The sequence below is a fragment of the Oreochromis niloticus genome, linkage group LG20, assembly GCF_001858045.2.
Source record: "Oreochromis niloticus isolate F11D_XX linkage group LG20, O_niloticus_UMD_NMBU, whole genome shotgun sequence".
Lineage (NCBI taxonomy): Eukaryota > Metazoa > Chordata > Actinopteri > Cichliformes > Cichlidae > Oreochromis > Oreochromis niloticus.
In genome coordinates, this window is record NC_031984.2 from 36,561,256 (window position 1) to 36,585,407 (window position 24,152).

The window sequence follows — 24,152 nt, forward strand, 5'->3', positions numbered from 1 at the left end:
CTCACACACACACACACACGCACCCACACACACACACACGTATCTATATATACATTACACATGCATACACATACATACACAAAGCTGTGTAAACCAACTATAAATAACTAATCTAAACGTATATACATAAAATACAGAAATGAAATGAGGTGGAATGAATACTACAGAATGTACATAAGGTGCAGTTGCAGTCTGGCAGTGGGAGCAGTGTGACAGTTCAACTGTTTAGAAGGGAGATGGCGAGGGGAAAGAAACTGTTCCTGTGTCGGGTGGTCCTGGTCTGCAGGCTTCTGTACCGTCTGCCAGAGGGCAGCAGATCAAAAAGTCTGTGTCCAGGGTGTGAGGGGTCTGTGATGATTTTCCCTGCCCGTTTCCTGGTTCTTGAGAGGTACAGATCCTGGATGGAGGGCAGGGGGGCGCCGATGATCCTTTCTGCTGCCCGTACAGTCCGCTGCAGTCTGCACCTGTCCTGTTTAGTGGCTGCACCATACCAGACTGTGATGGAGGAGCACAGGACAGACTCAGTGACTGCAGTGTAGAACTGGATCAGCAGCTCCTGTGGAAGACTGTACTTCCCCAGTTGTCTCAGGAAGTACATCCTCTGCTGGGTCTTTTTGAGGATGGAGGTGATGTTGGTCTCCCACTTCAGGTCCTGGGAGATGGTGGTACCCAGCAACTTGAAGATCTCCACAGTCGACACAGGGCTGTCTGATATGATGAGGGGGGCAGAGTTGAGGGATGTCTCCTGAAGTCCACTGTCATCTCTACAGTTTTAAGAGTGTTCAGCTCCAGATTGTGCTGACTGCACCAGAGTACCAGCCGCTCAACTCATCATAACATTTGTGTTATGTTATAGTATTACTACCAAGTGGAGGAATTTCTAAAATGTTACAGTATATGTGCTGATTACAGTATTTCTGTATAATAGAATTTTGGCAAATCTCCTCACACCAACACAAAGTCTGAAAACTGCATAGAAAGTCAATGGAGAGCTTGTTCAAAATCACCACTGGATTTCTCTAATGAGAGGCATTTTCAAATCGTCATATCTCAACGCAGCAAAGTTAAGACATGAGGCTTGTGCCAATATATCTTCAGACACTCCTGACGCTCACAATTCAAGAATTTCTTTCTCACCTATTACCATTTGGCCATGAATTGGGTTTGTTTGAGGGTAGGAAATTCATCCCTCGCTCAGATTTCTTCAGATTTCAAACTCTGGAAATGAGGCACTTTTTTCTCTTGTCATATCTTTTTGATGGATTTCCACACAGACCTGAAAATTTCCATGACTGTTCACCAAAGCCTGCTGTCTCTTACGGTGAAAGAATGATATCGATACTCCAAATAGATTTAGAGTTAGAAAGCATTGTTTGAGGGCAAGTCAAGGCAGTTTTTGCTTTGCCTCTACTCAGTTATGGTGCATTAGAAGTCAAATATCTTCAATAATTCAGATTTTAATGATAAATTGTCAACACTTTAAGATCCCCCCATCTCTTCTGAACAAAACGGTGTAAGAATGACTGTTCTAGCCCCTACGGTTAGGAAATTATAGCCATTTGTTTGAGGGGAATCCTCACTATGAAAAATAGACAGCAAAAATCCTGTCTCTGTGCTGCATGTGTGTATAAACAGGTGCACCTGTTTTGGCGGGAAAAAGTATACAGCCTCTCTGATTGGTGGATTCAAATTCAGCAGCTCCCAGGCTATTTGGCTGCTGCTGCTGCTAGTGTGTGTGTGTGTGTGTGTGTGTGTGTGACAGAGAGAGAGAGAAAGAGAGGGCGAGAGAGCGTTTTTATGGGAGCATCTTATTGTATGATTTAAATTCAATATATTTAGACTGGTTGACTGAATTTGATCCTGTGTCTCTCTGTGCTTGTGTGTTTCCATATGTGTCCATATTTTTGATTGTGTGACTGTTCTACTTTTTTTTTGCCGATTTTTTTTTCATTCAACAATTACATTTGAGGGAGCCTTAGAATGTTCAGCATTTTTTCAGCTGTTCATTTTGCTTTTCCAATTTTTCTATTTCAGTTATTACTATTGTGCTAAGTCATAGCATTTCTGCTGCTTTTCAGTATTTGTGCTAAATACAGCATTTGTGCTAAATCATACTATTTCAGCCATTTTATAGTATTTGTGCTAAAACATAATATTTCTACTAAACGCAGTATTTCTGGGTAATCATAGTATTTCTATGTATTCCTGCCAGCTCCTCAGGGAGCCAATCCTCTGTGAGTACTGTAATTTTCAAATTGACATATCAAGTCATGCATGACTTCCAACCAGCCAATCATATCTGGTTGGGAAGTCATGCATGACTTCCCAACCAGCCAATCATATCTGAGGACTGAGACATTCAAATTTGCATATTGAGGCCTTCATGCCTTCCCCGCCAGCCAATCACATCTGAGGGCTGACACATTCAGATTTGCATATTGAGGCCTTCATGCCTTCCCAGCCAGCCCATCACATCTGAAGGCTGAGACATTCAAATTTCCATATTGGGGCTTTCATGGGTTGTAAGCCAACCACTCATCCATGTCATGTATCTCTACAAATTCATATTTTTACTTTTAACACACAACACTTGACAATCCCCCCATCTCTTCTGAACAAAACAGTGTAAGAATGACCGTTCTAGACCCTACGGTTAGGAAATTATAGCCATTTGTTTGAGAGGAGTCCTCACTATGAAAAATAGACTGCACAAATCCTGTCTCTGTGCTGCGTGTGTAAAAACAGGTGCACCTGTTTTGGCGGGAAAAAGTACATAGCCTTTCTGATTGGTGGATTCAAATTAAGCAGCTCCAGGCTTTTTGACCTACCTAGAAACATACAGGAAACACTGTATGTACAGCCCCTATTTGTTCACTTGCTTCTGCTGCTGCTGCTTGTGTGTGTGTGTGTGTGTGTGTGTGTGTGTGTGTGTGTATGACAGAGAGAGAGAGAGAGAGAGAGAGCCTTTTTATGGGTGTATCTTATTGTGTGCCTACTGGTGGTGGTGGAGGGCCCGGTGGCGCCAGTGTCCAGCAGCCTCGCCTTTGTCAGTGCGCCCCAGGGTGGCTGTGGCTACAACGTAGCTTGCCATCACCAGTGTGTGAATGGGTGAATGACTGGATATGTAAAGCGCTTTGGGGTCCTTAGGGACCATAAAAGCGCTATATAAATACAGGCCATTTACCATGTCCATATTTGTAATTGTGCAAGTTATTACTATTATGCTAAATTATAGTATTTCTGCTACTTTTCGGTATTTGTGCTAAATACAGTATTTCTACTAAATCTTAGTATTATTGCTTAATCATATTATTTGAGCAAAATCATAGTATTTGAGCACATTCTTTCTATTTGTGCCATAGCATAGTATATTTGCTGAATTACAGCATTTCTGCTATGTTGTAGTATTTTTCCTAAATCACAGTATTTGTGCAATGTTTAGGTATTTTTGTTTAAATAAAGTATCTATGTAATCTTGTACCATGGTTGCTAAAATCCTGTATTTCTGAAAAGTTATCTTGTTTCTGCTAAGTTACAATATTTATTCTAATTTCTGCTGCTAAGTTCTGCTATGTTATTGTATTTCTGCCAAGTATTATGTTTTCTTTACGTTATTGCAGTTCTGCTAAGTAATTACATTTTTGCTAAGTTCTTATGCTTCTGCAAAGTTATTACAATTTTTTGCAAAGGTTTTACAATTTCTGCAACTTTTCAGCTTTTTCAGCTAGTTTCAGCTGACAGCTTCAGCTTTACAGCATCCACACTGCATTTTCGCAGGAAATGCAAATTTTTCTAGTTCTTTTTCAAGTTGCTTCCGTACGTTTTTCGGCGTTTAACTACTTCCACAATTTTTGTGCTATTTTCACCGTTCAAATTTCACAATATTCTGCTATTTCTGCTAATTCCAGCTATGATTTTTGGTATTTTCTGGTGTTATACTTTTTAAAATATTACGTTTTTTTCCTTTAATTTGTCCCATTGAAATGAATGGGAAATTTAAAAAATTCTGCTAAAACTTGCTTGTTTTTGAAACTTAACTACTTTCTCATACTTTCGCCTAGAACAACCATTCAAATTTTAAAATGTTCACAAATTATTGGGCTATTCATGAATGATTCAGCTTTTTCATATCTGTTATCGTTTTCATCTTATCCCTCTTTAAGTTTTGAGTTTCATCTTTGTGATTTTTCACAAAATACATGCGTTGTTATGGTTGCTATGCAGTTGGTTTCCAGTGTGCCACTGTACCTTTTGCAATTTTCTCTTCATGTCCGAACAACTTCTTGCTACTCACTCAATTTTCACTCAACTTCCACAAATTATACATCAAAACGTAGGTATTTTTGCTGGCTTTCAGAAAATGTCACTATCATTGTTGTGGGATTTATAGAATTTTGGCAAATCTCCTCTGACCAACACAAAGTCTGAAAACTCTCCATAGAAATTCAATGGAGAGTTTGTTCAAAATCACCGCTTGATTTCTGTAATGAGAGGCATATTCGAATCGTCATATCTCCCTAACAAAGCGACGTTAAGACATGAGGCTTGTGCCAATATATCTTCAGACACTCCTGACGCTCACAGTGTACGATTTTTTTTCTCACCTATTACCATTTGGCCATGAATTACGTTTGTTTGAGGGTAGGAAATTTGTCCCTCGCTCAGATTTCTTCAGCTTTCAAACTCTGGAAATGAACCACTTTTTTCTCTCGTCATATCTTTTTGATAGATTTCCACAAAGACCTGAAAATTTCCATGACTGTTCACCAAAGCCTGCTGTCTCTTACGGTGAAAGAATTATATCGATACTCCAAATAGATTTAGAGTTAGAAAGTGTTGTTTGAGGGCAGGTCAAGGCAGTTTTTGCTTCGCCTCTACTCAGTTATGGTGCATTACAAGTCAAATATCTTTAATAATTCATATTTTAATGATAAATTGTTAACACTTGAAGATTCCCCCATCTCTTCTGAACAAAACGGTGTAAGAATGACCGTTCTAGCCCCTACAGTTAGGAAATTATGGCCATTTGTTTGAGAGGAATCCTCACTATGAGAAATACACTGCAGAAATCCTGTCTCTCTCTGTGCTGAGTGTGTAAAAACGGCTGTACCTGTTTTGGCGGGAAAAAGTACACAGCCTCTCTGATTGGTGGATTCAAATTTAGCAGCTCCCAGGCTGCTTGACTGACCTAGAAACTTGCTTGTCTCTCCCTATGTGTGTGTGTGTGTGTGTGTGTGTTTGTGTGTGACAGAGAGAGAGAGAAAGGGAGGGCGAGAGAGAGTTTTTATGGGAGCATCTTATTGTATGATTTAAATTCAATATATTTAGACTGGTTGACTGAATTTGATCCTGTGTGTGTCTCTCTGTGCATGTGTGTTTCCATATGTGTCCATATTTGTGATTGTGTGACTGTTATACTTTTTTTTGCTGATTTTTTTTTCATTTAACAATTACATTTGAGGGACCCTTAGCATGTTCAGCATTTTTTCAGCTGTCCATTTTGCTTTTCCAATTTTTCTGTTTAAGTTATTACTATTGTGATGAATCATACTATTTCTGCTATTTTATAAGATTTGTGCTAAATATAGTATTTCTGCCAAATATAGTATTTCTGATTAATTATAGTTTTTCTACCAAATCATAGTATAGTATTTTTGCTTTTTATAGGATTTTTATAGGATATTTATATTGCTTAATATAGTATTTTTGGTTTTTATAGGATTTGTGCTTAATACAGTATTTCTGCTAAATGTAGTATTTATGCTTAATCATACTATTAGTATATATTTCTGCCAGGTCCCCAGGCAGCCAATCCTCTGAGGACTGAGACATTGAAATTTACATATCAGGGCCTGCACGGCTTCCCAGCCAGCCAATCATATCTGAGGTCTGCCGTTTCTTCTCTCGTCATATCTCAGCGACTGATGTACAAAGAGCAATGAAAATCACAGTCAAAGTACACCAAAGTCCGCTGATTCACCCAGTACAAGAATTATGCTTCTAGTCCACTTAGTTTTTGAGTTACACGACATTTTGTAACTCCAAAAAACGGCGCTCTTTGCCTCTCACCGCGATCTAATTCTGACTGCTCATCACCCTGTTTTCCAGGCGCTCGTTCTCTTTCCCAGTGGCAGTTTGTAATGACACAGGTCTGCAACACAAAGGTCGTGGGTTCAATTCCACCTTGGTCAACATGTTTTTTTCCCTACAAATTAATACACTGTCACAGACCACTAATTCATATTGATCATTTATTACAATTCTGCAAACTTTTATGATTTTAGCAGCTTTTCTAATATTGACCTCAGATTCTTGTTAACGCTCCATGGCACAAATACTGTTCCCTTTAGGCTCTGTGTATGTGTGTGTGTATCAATATTTCTCCCATTTTAAAGTATTACTCCTCCATAATTGTATTTCTGTTAAATCAAAGTACTTTTACTACATCTTAGTACTTCTGCTCAATCATAGTATTTTGCCAAATCATGGTTTTTGTGCCAAATCATAATATTTGTGTTATGTTATAGTATTACTACTAAGTGGAGGAATTTCTGTCATGTTACAGTATATGTGCTGATTACAGTATTTCTGTATATTAGAATTTTGGCAAATCTCCTCAGACCAACACAAAGTCTGGAAACTCTGCATAGAAAGTCCATGGAGAGCTTGTTCAAAATCACCGCTGGATTTCTCTAATGAGAGGCATTTTCAAATCGTCATATCTCCTTAACGAAGCGAAGTTAAGACATGAGGCTTGTGCCAATATATCTTCAGACACTCCTGACGCTCACAATTCAAGAATTATTTTCTCAACTATTACCATTTGGCCATGAATTGGGTTTGTTTGAGGGTAGGAAATTCGTCCCTCGCTCAGATTTCTTCAGATTTCAAACTCTGGAAATGAGGCACTTTTTTCTCTCGTCATATCTTTTTGATGGATTTCCACAGAGACCTGAACATTTACATGACTGTTCACCAAAGCCTGCTGTCTCTTACGGTGAAAGAATGATATCAATACTCCAAATAGATTTAGAGTTAGAAGGCGTTGTTTGAGGGCAAGTCAAGGCAGTTTTCGCTTCGCCTCTACTAAGTTATGGTACATTAGAAGTCAAATATCTTCAATAATTCAGATTTTAATGATAAATTGTCAACACTTTAAGATCCCCCCATCTCTTCTGAACAAAACGGTGTAAGAATGACTGTTCTAGCCCCTACGTTTAGGAAATTATAGCCATTTGTTTGAGGGGAATCCTCACTATGAAAAATAGACAGCACAAATCCTGTCTCTGTGCTGCATGTGTGTAAAAACAGGTGCACCTGTTTTGGCGGGAAAAAGTATACAGCCTCTCTGATTGGTGGATTCAAATTCAGCAGCTCCCAGGCTATTTGGCTGCTGCTAGTGTGTGTGTGTGTGTGTGTGTGTGTGTGTGACAGAGAGAGAGAGAAAGAGAGGGCGAGAGAGCGTTTTTATGGGAGCATCTTATTGTATGATTTAAATTCAATATATTTAGACTGGTTGACTGAATTTGATCCTGTGTCTCTCTGTGCTTGTGTGTTTCCATATGTGTCCATATTTTTGATTGTGTGACTGTTCTACTTTTTTTTTGCCGATTTTTTTTTCATTCAACAATTACATTTGAGGGAGCCTTAGAATGTTCAGCACACAGGAAATTCGTCCCTCGCTCAGATTTCTTCAGATTTCAAACTCTGGAAATGAGGCACTTTTTTCTCTCGTCATATCTTTTTGATGGATTTCCACAGAGACCTGAAAATTCCCATGACTGTTCACCAAAGCCTGCTGTTTCTTACGGTGAAAGAATGATTTTGATGCTCCATATAGATTTAGAGTTACAAAACATTGTTTGAGGGCAAGTCAAGGCAGTTTTGCTTTGCCTCTGCTCAGTTACAGTGTATTACAAATCATATATCTTTAATAATTTATATTTTATCTCTGATTTATGAAGACCTGCAGATTCCCCCATCTCTTCTGAACAAAACGGTGTCAGAATGAGCGTTCTAGCCCCTACGGTTAGGAAATTTTGGCCATTTGTTCGAGGGGAATCCTGAATGTGAGAAATACACTGCAGAAAACTTATACATGTCTCTGTGTCTGTGTGTGTAAGGGCTGATTACAGCAGGTGCAGCCAATTTAGCTGACCTAGATATACCATGCCCAGACTTTTAACAGCCCTGTACACTTTGCTCCATGTGTATGTGTGTGTGTATATCAATATTTCTCCCATGTTAAAGAATTACTCCTCCATAATAGTATTTGTGCTAAATCAAAGTACTTCTACTACATCTTAGTACTTCTGCTCAATCATAGTATTTCTGCTAAATCATAGTATTTTTGAAAAATCATGGTATGTGTGCCAAATCATGGTTTTGGGGCAGAACCACAATATTTATTTTATGTTATGAGATTACTACTAAGTGGAGGAATGTCTGTTATGTTATAGTTTATGTGCTGAATATAGTATATCTGCCAAACCATAGTATTTATCCCAAATCATAGTATTTATGCAAAATTACAGTATTTCTGCTAAAAAGCAGAAATAGTACCTTTTAGCAGAAATTTCTGTCAAAAGATATTATTTATGTTAAAACATAGTATTTCTGCTAAATCATAGTATTTGTACTTATTTATAGTACTTGTGCCAAATCATAGTATTTATACCCAATCATAGTATTTCTGCAATATGATCGAATTTGTGGCAAATCATGGTATCTTTTTGCCAAATCATGGTATTTGTGCCAAATCATGTTATTTGTGCCCAGTTAAAATTTCTGTTATATTATAGTGTTACTACTAAGTCGTAGAATTTCTGTTATGTTATAGTATATCTGCTGATTATAGTATATGTGCCAAATCATAGTATTTATAGCAAATCATAGTATTACTGCCCAAACATAGTATTTCTGCCAAATTGTAGTATTTGTTCAAAAACATAGAATTTCTGCAAAATAATAGTATATCTGTTATGTTATAGTATTACTACTAAGGCATAGTATTCCTACCAAATCATAGTATTCCAAATCATAGTATTACTGCAATTTCATAGTATTTTAGCGAAATCGTAGTATTTGTGCAAAAACATACTATGTCTGCAAAATCACATTATATCTGCTATGTTATAGTATTACTACTAAGGCATAGTATTTCTACCAAATCATAGTATTCCTTCAAAATCATAGTATCACTGCAATTTCATAGTATTTGAGCGAAATTGTAGTATTTGTACTAAATCATGGTACTTGTGCCAAATCATAGTATTTTTTGCAAATCATATTATTTGAACCAAAACATTGTATTTGTACGAAGTCATAGTATTTCTTCTAAATCATAGTATTTCACCCAAATCTCAGTAGTTGTGCTAAAACCCAGAATTACTGCCAAATCGTAGTATTTGTACTGAAACATAGTATTTGTGCCAATAAGAGTATTTGTACTAAATCATAGTACTTGTGCCAAATCATAGTATTTCTGCCATATTGTGCTAGTTGTGCAAAAACATAGACTGTCTGCAAAATCATAGTATATCTGTTATGTTATAGTATTACTACTAAGTCACAGAATTTCTGCCAATTCGTAGTATTTGTACTAAATCATACTACTCGTGCCAAATCATAGTATTCAAATCAATATATAGTATTTGTACCAAAGCATTGTATTTGTACAAAGTACAGTATTTCTGTCAAATCATAGAATTACTGCAATTTCATAGTATTTTGAGGAATCCCTTTTGTTATAGTATTACTTCTAAGTAATAGTATTTCTGCTTTGTCATAGTATTTGTACTGAAACATAGTATTTCTGCCAAATCATAGTATTACTGCTATTTCATAGTATTTGAGTGAAATTACAGTGTTTCTGCAAAAACATTGTATTTCTGCTAAATCATAGTATTTCTCTCATCTTAAAGTACTCAATTATAGTATTTGTGCCAAAGTTTTGTATTTCTGCCAAATCATATTATCTGTGCTAAATCATAGTGTCTGCCAAATCATAGTGTTTGTGCCAAATTATGGGATTTTGCCAAAACATGGTACTTCTGCCAAATTATAGTATTTGTGCCCAATTAATATTTCTGTTATGTTATAGTATTACTACTAAGTCGTAGAATTTCTGTTATGTTCTGCCAAATCATAGTATTACGGCTATTTCATAGTATTTGAGTGAAATTACAGTGTTTCTGCAAAAACATTGTATTTCTGCTAAATCATAGTATTTCTGTTATCTTAAAGTACTTGCACTGAATTATAGTATTTGTGCCAAAACATAGTATTGCTGCTATATCATAGTATTTGAGCCAAATCATAGTATATGTCCTAAAGCATAGTATTTCAACAAAATCACAATACTTCTGCTATGTTATAGTATTTGTGCTTGTAGAAAAACCTGTGTTATTGTGAGCTACATTACCCAGCAGCCTCTGAGCAGTGAGGGAATTCATGGGACTTCTGAGCTAGATGGTCTTCCTTCGTTCCTGGGCTAACGATTGAGGAGAGAGCTGCTGGGAAGGGGAGCAAATAGCCCATAATGTATTTGTTGGGGATGGTGTGTGTCACATAAACGTGAGTTAATGTTCCATGCTTAAGATGTTTACCCTGCTACTTGTGTGTATTGGTTTTAGTTACCTTTAGCGTATGTGCTAGTTAGCGATAGCTATGGCAGCCCAGTTATTTTATTGTTTTAGGCTTGTTCCTGCTTTGTTTGTTCCCTCTACAAATTTATGTGAATTTGTACACTGTAATATCGCTGTATTACGTAGTGGCTAAGTAGGAGGCTGACTGTTACTAAGTGCATCAGTGTACATAGGTCATCTCTTGTGTTGGAGTGCCCTCTTGTGGCGCCTTTTGGGTAGTGCCTTAGTAAACGTGAACACTGCAAAGAAGTGGTATCAGACTGGTTTGTAGTGGAAGAATTTGTTGCCAGTTTCTTTCATCTTTAATCCGTATTCATGTTGTAATGTAGTAACTTTTGTGGCACAAATACCACAATATGGCAGAAATACTATGTTTTGGCACAAATACTTTGATTTGGTATACTTTAGCTTCTTCACCCCTTTTCAGCAAAATTTTCATTTTTTTCACCCCTTTTCAGCACAAATTCCAGCTTTTTTGGGCTGTTTTCAGAAAAAAAAACTCTTTTCAGCAGAAACTCTGCTGATTCCCCTCTTTTCAGCGCAACGTTCTGCTTCTTTGCCTCTTTTCTGCAGAAATTCTGCTGATTCACCTCTTTTCTGCAAAATTTTCATCCTTTTCGCCTCTTATCAGCACAATTCTCAGCAACTTCCGCTGATTTAGCAAAATTGTCAGTTTATTCATCTCTTGCTTTTGTTAGAATGAGTTTGGTTCAGTGAGATGAGCAGCTGCCTTGAGACCAGAAGAGCCAGGTTCGAATCCCCGTCATAGCAAAGCCTGTTTTCAGCACAAATTCTGCTTTTTAGTTGTTTTAAGCAGAAACCTGTTTTCAGCAGAAATTCTGCTGAATTTTTGCTTTTCACCACACCACTTTTCAGCAAAAAATTTCTGCTTCTTCACCTGTTTTAAGCAACATTTTCAGTTTCTTCACCGCCATACAACTTTTTGCAACTTTTCAACTTTTTCAGCTTTTTTCAGCAGACAGCTTCAGCGTTAAGGCATCCACACAGCATTTTCGCAGGAAATGCAAATTGTGTGGATGCTGGAGGCATCCACACTATTGAGTTCCTGTTTCTCTTTATTCTTTATTGTGTGGATGCTTTAAGGCATCCACACTGTTGAGTTCCTGTTTCTCTTTCTTCTTTATACTTTATTATTCTAGTTGCTTCCGTACGTTTTTTGGCACTTAACTACTTCCACAATTTTCAGCCGATTCTCACCGTTCAAATTTTAAACTATTCAGCTATTTCTGCTAATGATGGCTATATCTTTTGGTATTTTTTGCTATTATACTTTTTAAAATATTAAGCTTTTTTCCTTTAATTTGTCCCATTGAAATGAATGGGAAATTTCCACACTTCTGCTAAAACTTGCTTGTTTTTGAAACTTAACTACTTCCTCATACTTTCACGTGGCACAACCATTCAAACTTTAAAATGTTCTGAAATTATTGGGCTATTCATGTGTGATTCAGCTTTTTAATATCTTTTACCGTTTTCATCTCATCCCTCTTTAAGTTTTGAGTTTCATCTTTGTGATTTTTCACAAAATACATGCGTTGTTATGGTTGCTATGCAGTTGGTTCTAAGTGAGCCACTGTACCTTTGGCAATTTTCTCTTCATGTCTGAACAACTTCTTGCTACTTGCTCAATTTCCACTCAACCCCCACAAATTATACATCAAAACGTAGGTATTTTTGCTGGCTTTCAGAAAATGTCACTATCAGTCTTGTGGGATTTATAGAATTTTGGCAAATCTCCTCAGAGCAACACAAGGTCTGAAAACTCTCCATAGAAAGTCAATAGAGAGTTTGTTCAAAATCATCACTGGATTTCTGTAATGAGAGGCATTTTCGAATCGCCATAACTCCTTAATGAAGCGAAGTCAAGACATGAGGCTTGTGCCAATATATCTTCAGACACTCCTGACGCTCACAATGTAAGATTTTTTTTCTCACCTATTACCATTTGGCCATGAATTATGTTTGTTTGAGGGTAGGAAATTCGTCCCTCGCTCAGATTTCTTCAGATTTCAAACTCTCGAAATGAACCACTTTTTTCTCTCGTCATATCTTTTTGATAGATTTCCACAGAGACCTGAAAATTTCCATGATTGTTCACCAAAGCCTGCTGTCTCTTACAGTGAAAGAATGATATCGATACTCCAAATAGATTTAGAGTTAGAAAGCGTTGTTTGAGGGCAAGTCAAGACAGTTTTTGCTTCGCCTCTACTTAGTTGTGGTGCATTAGAAGTCAAATATCTTCAATAATTCACATTTTAATAATAAATTGTCAACACTTGAAGATTCCCCCATCTCTTTTGAACAAAACGGTGTAAGAATGACCGTTCTAACCCCTACGGTTAGGAAATTATGGTCATTTGTTTGAGGGGAGTCCTCGCTATGAGAAATAGACTACAAAAATCCTGTCTCTGTGCCGCATTTGTGTGTAAAAACGGCTGCACCTGTTTTGGCGGGAAAAAGTATACAGCCTCTCTGATTGGTGGATTCAAATTCAGCAGCTCCCAGGCTGCTTGACTGAAGTAGAAAGTTGCTTCTCTCTCCCTCTGTGTGTGTGTGTGTGTGTGTGTGTGTGTGTTTGTGTGACAGAGTGAGAGAGAGAGAGAGAGAGAGAGAGAGAGACCCTGTTCACTTGCTTCTCTCTCCCTCTGTGTGTGTGTGTGTGTGTGAGACACACACACACACACACACACACGCACAGAGAGAGAGAGCGAGAGAGAGAGAGAGAGAGAGAGACTTTTTATGGGATGATCTCATTATAAGATTCAAATTCAATATATTTAGACTGGTTGACTGAACTGGATCTTGTGTGTGTGTCTCTCTATCCATGTGTGTTTCCATATGTGTCCATATTTGTGATTGTGTGGCTGTTATATTTTTTTTTACTGATTTTTTTCATTTAACAAGTATATTTGAGGGACCCTTAGCATGTTCAGCATTTTTTCAGCTGTCCAGTTTGCTTTTCCAATTTTTCTGTTTAAGTTATTACTATTGTGCTAAATCATACTATTTCTGCTATTTTATAAGATTTGTGCTAAATATAGTATTTCTGCCAAATATAGTATTTCCGATTAATTATAGTTTTTCTACCAAATCATAGTACAGTATTTCTGCTTTTCATAGGATTTGTGCTTAATATAGTATTTCTGCTTTTTATAGGATTTATGCTTAATATAGTATTTCTGCTAAATGTAGTATTTATGCTTAATCATACTATTTCTATATATTTCTGCTAGGTCCCCAGGCAGCCAATCCTCTATGAGGACTGAGACATTCAAATTTACATATCAGGGCCTGCACGGCTTCCCAGCCAGCCAATCATATCTGAGGTCTGCCGTTTCTTCTCTCGTCATATCTCAGCGACGGATGTACAAAGAGCAATGAAAATCACAGTCACAGTACACCAAAGTCCACTGATTCACCCAGTACAAGAATTATGCTTCTATCCTACCTAGTTTTTGAGTTACACGACGTTTTGTAACTCCAAAAAACAGCGTTTTTCGCCTCTCACCGTGATCTGATTCTGACTGCTCATCACCCTGTTTTCCAGGCGCTCGTTCTCTTTCCCAGTGGCGCAGTTGGTAATGACACGGGTCTGCAACCCAAAGGTCGTGGGTTCAATTCCACCTTGGTCAACATGTTTTTTTCCCTACAAATTAATACACTATCACAGACCCGTAATTCATATTGATCATTTATTACAATTCTGCAAACTTTTATGATTTTAGCAGCTTTTCTAATATGGACCTCAGATTCTTGTTAACACTCCATGGCAGAAATACTGTTCCCTTTAGGCTCTGTGTATGTGTGTGTGTATCAATATTTCTTCCATTTTAAAGTATTACTCCTCCATAATTGTATTTCTGTTAAATCAAAGTACTTTTACTACATCTTAGTACTTCTGCTCAATCGTAGTATTTTGCCAAATCATGGTTTTTGTGCCAATTCATAACATTTGTGTTATGTTATAGTATTACTACTAAGTGGAGGAATTTCTGTCAAGTTACAGTATATGTGCTGATTACAGTATTTCTGCTAAATCATAGTATTTCTACTATATTATATTTATCTTTCTAAATATAGCATTTCTGCTATATAATTGTATTTCTGCTATGTTATAATATTTGTGCTAAACCAGAGTATTTGTGCTGAAACATAGTATTTCTGCCAAATGATAGTATTTCTGTCAAATTACAGTATTTGTGCTAAAACATAGTATTAATTTAAAATTACAATATTCATAGTTCATCACAGTGTCTCTGGTAAATCACAGTATTTCTGCTATGTTGTATTATTTTTCTAAATCATAGTGTTTCTGTAATGTTTAAGTATTTTTGGCTAAATATATTCTTTCTGTTATCTTATACTATTTCTCCGAAATTCTTGTATTTTTGAGAAGTTATCATGTTTCTGGCAAGTTACAATATTTCTGCTAAGTTCTGCTATGCTATTGTATTTCTGCCAAGTATTATGTTTCCTCTAAGATATTGCAGTTCTGCTAAGTTATTACATTTGAGCAAAGTTCCTTTGCTTCTTCAAATTTTTTACAATTTCTGCAACTTTTCAGCTTTTTCAGCTAGTTTTTTCAGACAGCTTCAGCGTTCCAGCATCCACACAGCATTTTCGCAGGAAATGCAAATTTTTCTAGTTCTTTATTATTCTACTTGCTTCCGTACGTTTTTCGCCGTGGAACTACTCCCTCAGTTTTCAGCCGATTTTCTCAGTTTAAACTCTAAACTGTTCTGCTCTTTCTGCTAATGATGGCTATGACTTTTGGTGTTTATTACTATTATACTTTTTAAAATATTACACTTTTTTCCTTTTTTTTGTCCCATTGAAATGAATGGAAAACCTCCGCAATTCTGCTAAAACTTTCTGGTTTTTGAAACTTAAGTACTTCCTCATACTTTCACGTAGACATTCCATTTAAACTTTAAAATGTTCTCAAATTATTGGGCTATTTCTGTATGATTCAGCTTTTTCAGATCTTCTACCGTTTTCATCTTATCCCTCTTTAAGTTTTCAGTTGCAAAATTGTGATTTTTCAGAAAATACATGCGTTGCGATGGTTGCTATGCAATTAACACTAGGTTTACTTTCCTGCGCAAATTTGCGTAACTTCCCTAAACCCAATACCCCCTAGAATTACTGGCTTTTTTATTTTCTGGTGCAAGTCCCGAGGTGTTAAGCACCCCTGCTGAGATTTTCACAGGTCGTCAGCTTGTTTCTCCTACAGCTTTTGTTGTGCAAACCACCCATTGTCCTTGAGGCCTGGCACATTTGCATTTGCTCACTCAGAGTTGCTCAGATCCAAGGCAGGCCAAACCTCTGTGTTACAACTTTCAGAAATGCCTGATAGAAATGCTTCAACTTACTCATGAGATTTTGACCACATTTTTTGCGGAAGTCACAACTATACTGAATGCACGACCGTTGTTGCCAGCTGCAAGAAATGCTTGGTAGGGAACAGCTGTTCCCTACCAAGGTTCGTTTCAAAGTTTGAAAGACTTTGAAATAAAACAGACTTGTGTACCCATATATTGTGAATGTCTGTCTTTTGTATGTAGGTTGTAACACAGAGGTTTGGCCTGCCTTGGATCTAAGTAAACAAATGCCAATGTTGCACACACACACAGACACACACACACACACACACACACACACACACACACACACAGCAAATCTGCATTTATTTGTCCCACAAGTGGAAAATCTGCATTGTCATTGCAAAAAAGTGGACAGAGCAAGGTATAGAAAGTGCACTATACAAACATTTTATATATATATATATATAATGCATATTTATATTTATGCATATTATATAAGGTGTGGCTATATAAATATATAATTATATGTACAACTCTGTGTATATATGTTTATGGACAGGCATGCAGGCAGGTAAGGAAGGAAAGCAGCCTTGCAGGGAAGGAAAAACTTGAATCTCTCATGGTTAGGGGTTGGGGGAGGGTGTGTTTGCACAACAATATGGAAGAAATATAGTATCATCAGAATCCAACTATTTTTAGACATTGAATTTATGACACTGAATTTTTATCCTCCAAATTTCCCTGCAAAAATATTCACCTGCAAAAATTCACCTGCAAAAAATTCAACTGCAAAAATTCACCTGCAAAAAATTCACCATCAAATATTAACCTGCAAAAAATTCACCTGCAAATATTCACCTGAAAAAAATTCACCATCAAATATTCACCTGAAAAAAATTCACCAGCAAAAAATTCACCTGCAAAAATTCGCCTGCAAAAATTCAACTGCAAAAGTGATGAACTTAAATGACCCAAGCCAGAGCAATCAGCACTAGATCGAGTCGAGCGGCTCTCAGCCAATTAAATTACGCTGTTTGATCACATGACATCGTTAGCCAGCAGTGTGTCTCCTGAAAAGAGAGCTGTTTAGAGGTGAGGGATTAAGTTTTTCTCCTGAATAGAGATCATTACAGGACGCCTAGTCCTACTTAAAATCCCATTCATTTTTCTTTTATTTTATCATCTACTCGAACTGAGGAAAACGTTTGACTAACTCAAAGAAAATTTCCGCGCCTCCCCTGCCTGTCTGCAGAGGCAGTTTTGAATTCAGGAGCGGCAAGATGGCAGCGGCAAACCCTGGCGGTTCTCCGGTAAGTATATTATGTTTTATCTTCAAGTTTGTCTTTTGAAACGTTAATTTTATTTAAATCCGTTGGTCACGTATAAAAGTACACAGACGGGGTCTTTGCTCAACTCGTCTGATGCGTGTCTCACTAAGCGCTACATGCTACCATCCTGCTAACCGAGCTAACCTTTACATGCTGTGCTCTACAAAATAGGATACTCGGTACAAAACCATACTCCACAGATGTTGATAGATAGACGAACACTGCAAATATAATGTGGGAAACGAGAACGGCATTTGGTGAAGGGGTAAAATACACCATGAATAAAGCCATAGAGTGAATGGCTGCCATGGTTGCAGAACGGCCTGATTTAATGACAAGAATGGGGAAGAGTGAGGTAAAGTGAACCAAAGCCACAAAACACGGTCAGACAAGGCGGGAATAGGGCAGTGATATGTCCGTCAGTATGAAGTTGGTGTGTGCTTTGGTGACCAAAAACTCGAGACCGGTATCAGGAAGATGGGAGACTCGTGTTTCACTGGAATAGTTGTGAATTAAAACATCATTTGTTGGGGAAATTTAGGTGTAAATGCATCCATACAGGCGAGACAGAAGCAGACCAGGCAGCGAAGAAAACAAGGCAAACATTAGAAATATTAAAACGGAAATATGGGATTAATATAACATACAATTAGGGAAAATTGAAGGAACACAATGTAAATTATACTGTAAAGTCATTAAAACAGCATAACCTGATTAAAAGAAACATGTAATTGGGTAGGATGGTGATGATGATGATGATGATGATGATGATAATAATAATATTAAAAAACATGTACAAGATGGGCATGTATACTTGTACCCAGAATTTAACAACTATAAAGTTGTGGCATGACAGTACCTTACCCCATCCATTATATCCACACTTTCAGAAAAGGATATGGTCAATATCTTTACAAATCTAAACTTAAACAGATAGCATAAGTTAAACGGGATATTCCCTCTGCTTTCTCCTAGAGAGAATACATCAAATTAAACAAATAAGTAGTCTATGGCATTTAAAAGTGGTTACCTACAATTCTGAAATGATAATACTAATTCTTATTGATGATGATATTGTATTTGAAATCCTGGTGTAACACTGAACCCGACATCATAAAATGATTACCCTTGTAATGTCAGGGAGCTACAACCAAGGAGGGAAAATATTACTGTCTCACCCCTTGTATCCAATTACATAACAGCACTGCTTGGTAAAGGTGTTGAATTAGCTGGGTCGCTCAGTTTGGGGAAAATTGTGGGTAGCCTGCAAGGGCCTCAACTTTTCCATTCCCACAATGTGCAACAAATGGGCACAGCTGATCTTCAAGATTGGAACATCGGCCAATTACTTCCAACTTTAACGTATTTTTGCAAAAATATTCTTAAACTTGTCTCTTTACACAGATCATATTGATACAAGATGGCACTTGTGTAATTTCCTATAAATTCAATAAATCTAAATAATTGTTACCAACCCGGTAAATCCTGAAAAATGTTTTAACAGCTGTGTTAAATTAAACTTCATACTGACACATGCTGGAAAGTGCATTCATGAGACAATTTTTTTTTTATGCCTTCTAGAGCAGTAGCAATCAAAGATTTTAAGGATTCTTTTACATTTTTTAAAAACACTCTGATTAAGGCATAAGTTGTTCTTTATTATCAGATCTAAGTTTGTTTAAAGCTTCGAATGTTTTGAGGTGCTTTTCTTTGTTTTCAGGATTCGTTGCAACCACGGATGGGAAAATGTGGAGGTTGCACGGCTGATGTTTACTGTTCGTGGCACAGGAAGAGGCAGTTTCATTTCAGGAATGAGTGTGCACAATCAAAGGTTTGTTCTCATAAAATACTGTCAACCTCAAATGTTTCTGACATAAGATGGAAGGTGTTGCAGCTTTATTTCCATTATTTAAAAATACATAAACATTTAAAGGGTATAATGTTATGATTTAATGTTGTCAGTGTTTTATGTCATGTTTAAGGATTTTGTTCTCGGTTGTATCTTACGTTTAGTTTAGTTCAGGGTCCATGTGTCATTCTGTCTCTCAGTGTCAGGTCTTCGTCTTGGTGTAGTGTTCTCATTTCCTGTTTTATTGTGAAGGTCTGCGTCTCATGTGAGTGTGTTCAGTTTTACCTCTGTCTCGTCTGGTTGATTATTCCCAGCTGTGTTCCCCACCTGTGTGTAATCTCCCTGTGTTTCTCTGTGTGTATTTAAGTCGCGTCTTCTGTCTTTGTGCTGGCTGGTCCGTCTGTGTATCCACCATGTTCCACTCGTGTGTTTGGTGTTAGTGTCTTAGTTTTGTAAATAGTTGTAAATAGTCTTGTCAAGTAGCGATCGTACATTTTGTTCACCTTGTGTGTATATATCCTTCACTGCAGCAGCATAGTAGGCGTGAGAAGCCATTTTTGTTGATTAAGTTTTCTCCTGTTTTTGTTAGAAAGTTAGGTAAGTGGATTGTCTTTTGGTTGGTTTTTATTTTGTGTAGGACAGCATAGGGATCAGTAGGGAGTTTTGTTTGTTATTTTTGGCACTGCTCACAGCTGAAGCAAAATAAATGGCTGCTTAGCACTTTTAGAAGATATTGTGGTTTGTGTACTTAGTTGGGTGGTGTGTGGGTGGGCCAACTTCTTGTTGCGTTCGATACTCGCCTAGACAAAGAACGTAACAATAGTTTTATGAAAAAAGTTTTATAGTAAAATGTCTTTAGAGAACAGTGCCCTATCCAGCAGGATATATTGTCTCATATGTGTCAGGTGTTTTTGTTGTTGTTGTTTCTTTCAATTTCCATTATTTACCCCTCAAGGAAGAAAATATTGGACAGGTCCTACAAACCCCAAAGAGCCTTCAGGACTCTGCCCTATTTTTAGTTATTCACACACCTTTTCCAGTCTGTTACTTCCTTCCCTGAATGTTCATTCTGTGTTAATGGTCTGGTTGTCATCTCATGTATTGCCACTGATCATTACAACCCTTTTGGCACCTTTTAAGTGATATGCCTGGGTCCTTCCTACATGCCCTGATAATGTATTATTACTGTTGTCATGCACACATTTCATGTAGGGTTAGAAACAAGCAGGGAATTTCTCATACACACCAAAGAAAGGCCATACCTAATTTAAATATTTTTTTTTATATATTATTTCAGAATAGAGCGACTGTGGAGAGACCTCTGGGTGGCCGTTGCATGCATTTACTACGATGTTCTTCACAACCTTGAGGAAGAAGGCCTTCTTGACATTTCAAATGCTGCGCACACCTTTTGCTGCCATTACATCTTTCTTCCTCGACTGGAGGATGATTTTAATACATTTTGCAGTGGATGGGACAACCATCCACTGCGAACAGAAAACAACACGAGTCCCAACCAGCTGTGGGAGTTGTGTCACAGATATCACCCTGTTCCTGTTCCAGAAAACACACAGGTAAAGGTGCACATTTTTAGTACTCACTGATTCTCTTACAGAGAATGTGATGATTTTATGGATAATTAAAGTCAGTCATATATCCACAAACACAACAAGCTGAAAGTCAGTGATGCTGCTCGGTTTGCAGTCCTGAATATGACGGCACAAGCAGGATTCACTGCACTGTTAATGTTAGCTGTGTTATATTGCTGCCTCTGTTCGGTGGTGTGGAGCCAAACGGACTTTAACGTGTGTTTGAACGAGCTGACGGTTCACTCGTTAAGCTGAAAGAAAGATGCTTTAATCACAGGAGTCACACATGTGTCCACTGGACCATCTGGGAACTCTTCTTGTTTAGCACTCGTAATAACACAAACACTAAATCCTCCTTCTCTTGTGCTGTTTTGTAGCAGTGTGTACACCTGAGACTGTCACCTGTCTGTCTGTCCTGCACTCTCTCTCTGTTTCTTTCTCTCTGATTGTGGAATAAAAGTATGAACATGTATTTATAAGTTACACTTGTGTTTGAATCCTGCAGCTTATCACACATTTGATTTCCATGTGTGACAACTGCAAGTGTCCAGAGTGAGGACAGACTGAGGGACCCACTGCTGCACATCATCTGTGAGGCTTTGCACACATGATGATCCACCAGGACAAACTCAGCAGTGTGTGAGGAAGAGCCAGCAGCAGCTGACAGATGGAGAGAATAGACAGACTGTTCCCTGTTTGTGAAGGACTGCTAGGAAAGTTTAAAATAACTAATTGTCTGTCCTGAATCAGTCTTATTAGGTAATGTTCAAATAATGTTATCATCCCAGTGTTTTCAGTGTGGGAGAAAGTACTCAGGGCCTTCAAGTTACACACTATGAAAGGCAGCAACAAGTTTAATATTCAGAAACCTAAAGTATGTATCAGCAGCAGAATGGAGCTAAAAATAAATGTTTGTTTCAGTTCTATGAAGCTTTCAGTATTTTGGATTAGTAGTTTGTTGCATCATATTGTTGTAATTGTTTATATGCTTTATATATTCTGAGCTAAGTTGATCTATAGTGTTACATCATATTCTATAAGGATGTCATGTGTTTGTAGACTTTCTGCCCAGTTTGACCCATTTAGCAGAAGTCAGCCTGTTTAAGGCTCTGATATCTATTCTGTGTGTCTTAAAGCAGTTATGACATGCTCTGATTTTCTCACCCAATAAAGGAATATTTAATATATCAGTCTACTCTTTGTTTATTAGAAACAGTTTTCACAGCTCGTACATTTTCTTTTTACACATATATGTAAGCATTGAGCCAAATTTAGTAATGCCAACATATTAAACGAACAACATTTGTCTCTTATATATAATACACCTGTATATACACTGTCAAAGATACTCGTCTTTGAGTGAAGATTTAAGGTGATAGGACTTATAAATAACTGGAACTTGAATCTTTACTGGAGCTCAGTATTTGACACAGAGTTCACTCACATGAATTTCACTCACATGTGCTGTACCAGTGTACCTGCACATGTGATGTGACAATAGAAGTGATTTGATTTGAGAGTTCAAACTCACTGCTGTAATAACTTATGATTAATATAATAACTATAATATTGGCCATATCATATTTACACTGACTTTAGTCTCATGAACAACATTGGCTAATTGGTATTTACTAACTAATCTTAAATGACTGTTCAGTACAGATATGAAGGCCAACAATCATGTTTTACAGTCCTGTGGTCTCAGCCTCAGATACTTATTAAATCACACAAAGTTCGTGTAGAAACAAACACACGAACAAAATATGTTCTCCTTCATTTCTGTCAAACAAAGCTGTATGAAACGTTTCCAGCGGTTGGTGTTATGGTTGCTAGGCAACCTGGGCAGCGCGACGGAGGCTAGACCGTCCCATTTCACGAGCCTCGCACTTCCGGCCTTAGCAGTCTTTGAGTACGCGGCCCTTGAAGATCGTTGAGGCTGCGTACTTTAAGGCTGCAGTATATAGTGCAGACCCTGAATTGGGATACAGCCCCTGAATTGGGATACAGCCTTAATCCCTCACCTCTAAACAGCTATCTTCTAGGAGACACACTGCTGGCTAACGATGTCATGTGATCAAACAGCGTAATTTAATTGGCTGAGAGCCGCTCGACTCGATCTAGTGCTGATTGCTCTGGCTTGGGTCATTTAAGTTCATCACTTTTGCAGTTGAATTTTTGCAGGTGAATTTTTGCAGGTGAATTTTTTGCTGGTGAATATTTGACGGTGAATTTTTTGCAGGTGAATTTTTTTCAGGTGAATATTTGCAGGTGAATTTTTTGCAGGTGAATTTTTGCAGGTGAATATTTGATGGTGAATTTTTTGCAGGTGAATTTTTGCAGGTGAATTTTTGCAGTTGAATTTTTTGCAGGTGAATTTTTGCAGGTGAATATTTTTGCAGGGAAATTTGGAGGATAAAAATTCAGTGTTATAAATTCGATGTCTAAAAATAGTTGGATTCTGATGATACTATATTTCTTCCATACCGCTGGATTTCTCTAATGAGAGGCATTTTCAAATCGTCATATCTCCTTAACGAAACAAAGTTGAGACATGAGGCTTGTGCCAGTATATCTTCAGACACTCCTGATGCTCACAACTCAAGAATTTTTTTCTCACCTATTACCGTTTGGCCATGAATTACATTTGTTTGAGGGTAGGAAATTGTCCCTCGCTCAGATTTCTTCAGATTTCAAACTCTGGAAATGAGGTACTTTTTTCTCTCATCATATCTTTTTGATGGATTTCACCAGAGCCCTGAAAACTTCCATGACTGTTCACCAAAGCCTGCTGTTTCTTACGGTGAAAGAATCATTTTGATGCTCCATAGAGATTTAGAGTTACAAAACATTGTTTGAGGGCATGTCAAGGCAGTTTTTGCTTCACCTCTACTCAATTACAGTGTGTTACAAGTCATATATCTTTAATAATTTATCTTTTATCTCTGAATTATGAAGACCTGATGATTCCCCCATCTCTTCTGAACAAAACGGTGTCAGAATGACCGTTCTAGCCCCTACGGTTAGGAAATTTTGGCCATTTGTTCGAGGGGAATCCTGAATGTCAGAAATACACTGAAGAAAACTCATACCTCTCTCTAGTGATGGCCCGCTTGAAGCTGACGCTCCGGAGCGTGTGTCGAAAAAAACAACACACTGGTTCAGAAGCACTGTGTCGAGGCTTGCTTCGTTTGGCAAAAATCACGTGACCAGTGACGTCCGAAGCTTCATTACGCACGTAACTGCTTCGGTACCTGATTCAAATGGAACGAAGTGAATCATTCACGGGATTTGTGGAGTGTTTTGTTGGTGACCGATAGCGAACCACTGATCATTCTACTGAGAGATTTGGTTCTGTTGTGAGGGAGTAATTTGAGTTGATTTTGGTCGGTAGGTTT

The 24,152-nt window shown here is 37.6% G+C and overlaps 1 long non-coding RNA gene across 2 annotated transcripts; it reads left to right on the forward strand.

The window, feature by feature from the left end:
* The first annotated feature begins 17,118 nt into the window (after nucleotides 1-17,118).
* LOC109196076 (uncharacterized) lies at nucleotides 17,119-21,320 on the forward strand. Of its 2 annotated transcripts, none has more exons than XR_002057539.2 (4): nucleotides 17,119-17,301; nucleotides 19,040-19,150; nucleotides 20,466-20,742; nucleotides 21,263-21,320. It is a non-coding gene; the product is annotated as an uncharacterized LOC109196076 (long non-coding RNA). The 2 variants fall into 2 exon arrangements; XR_003215415.1 differs by having other exon boundaries at nucleotides 20,466-20,748; nucleotides 21,263-21,307.
* The last annotated feature ends 2,832 nt before the right edge of the window (nucleotides 21,321-24,152 follow it).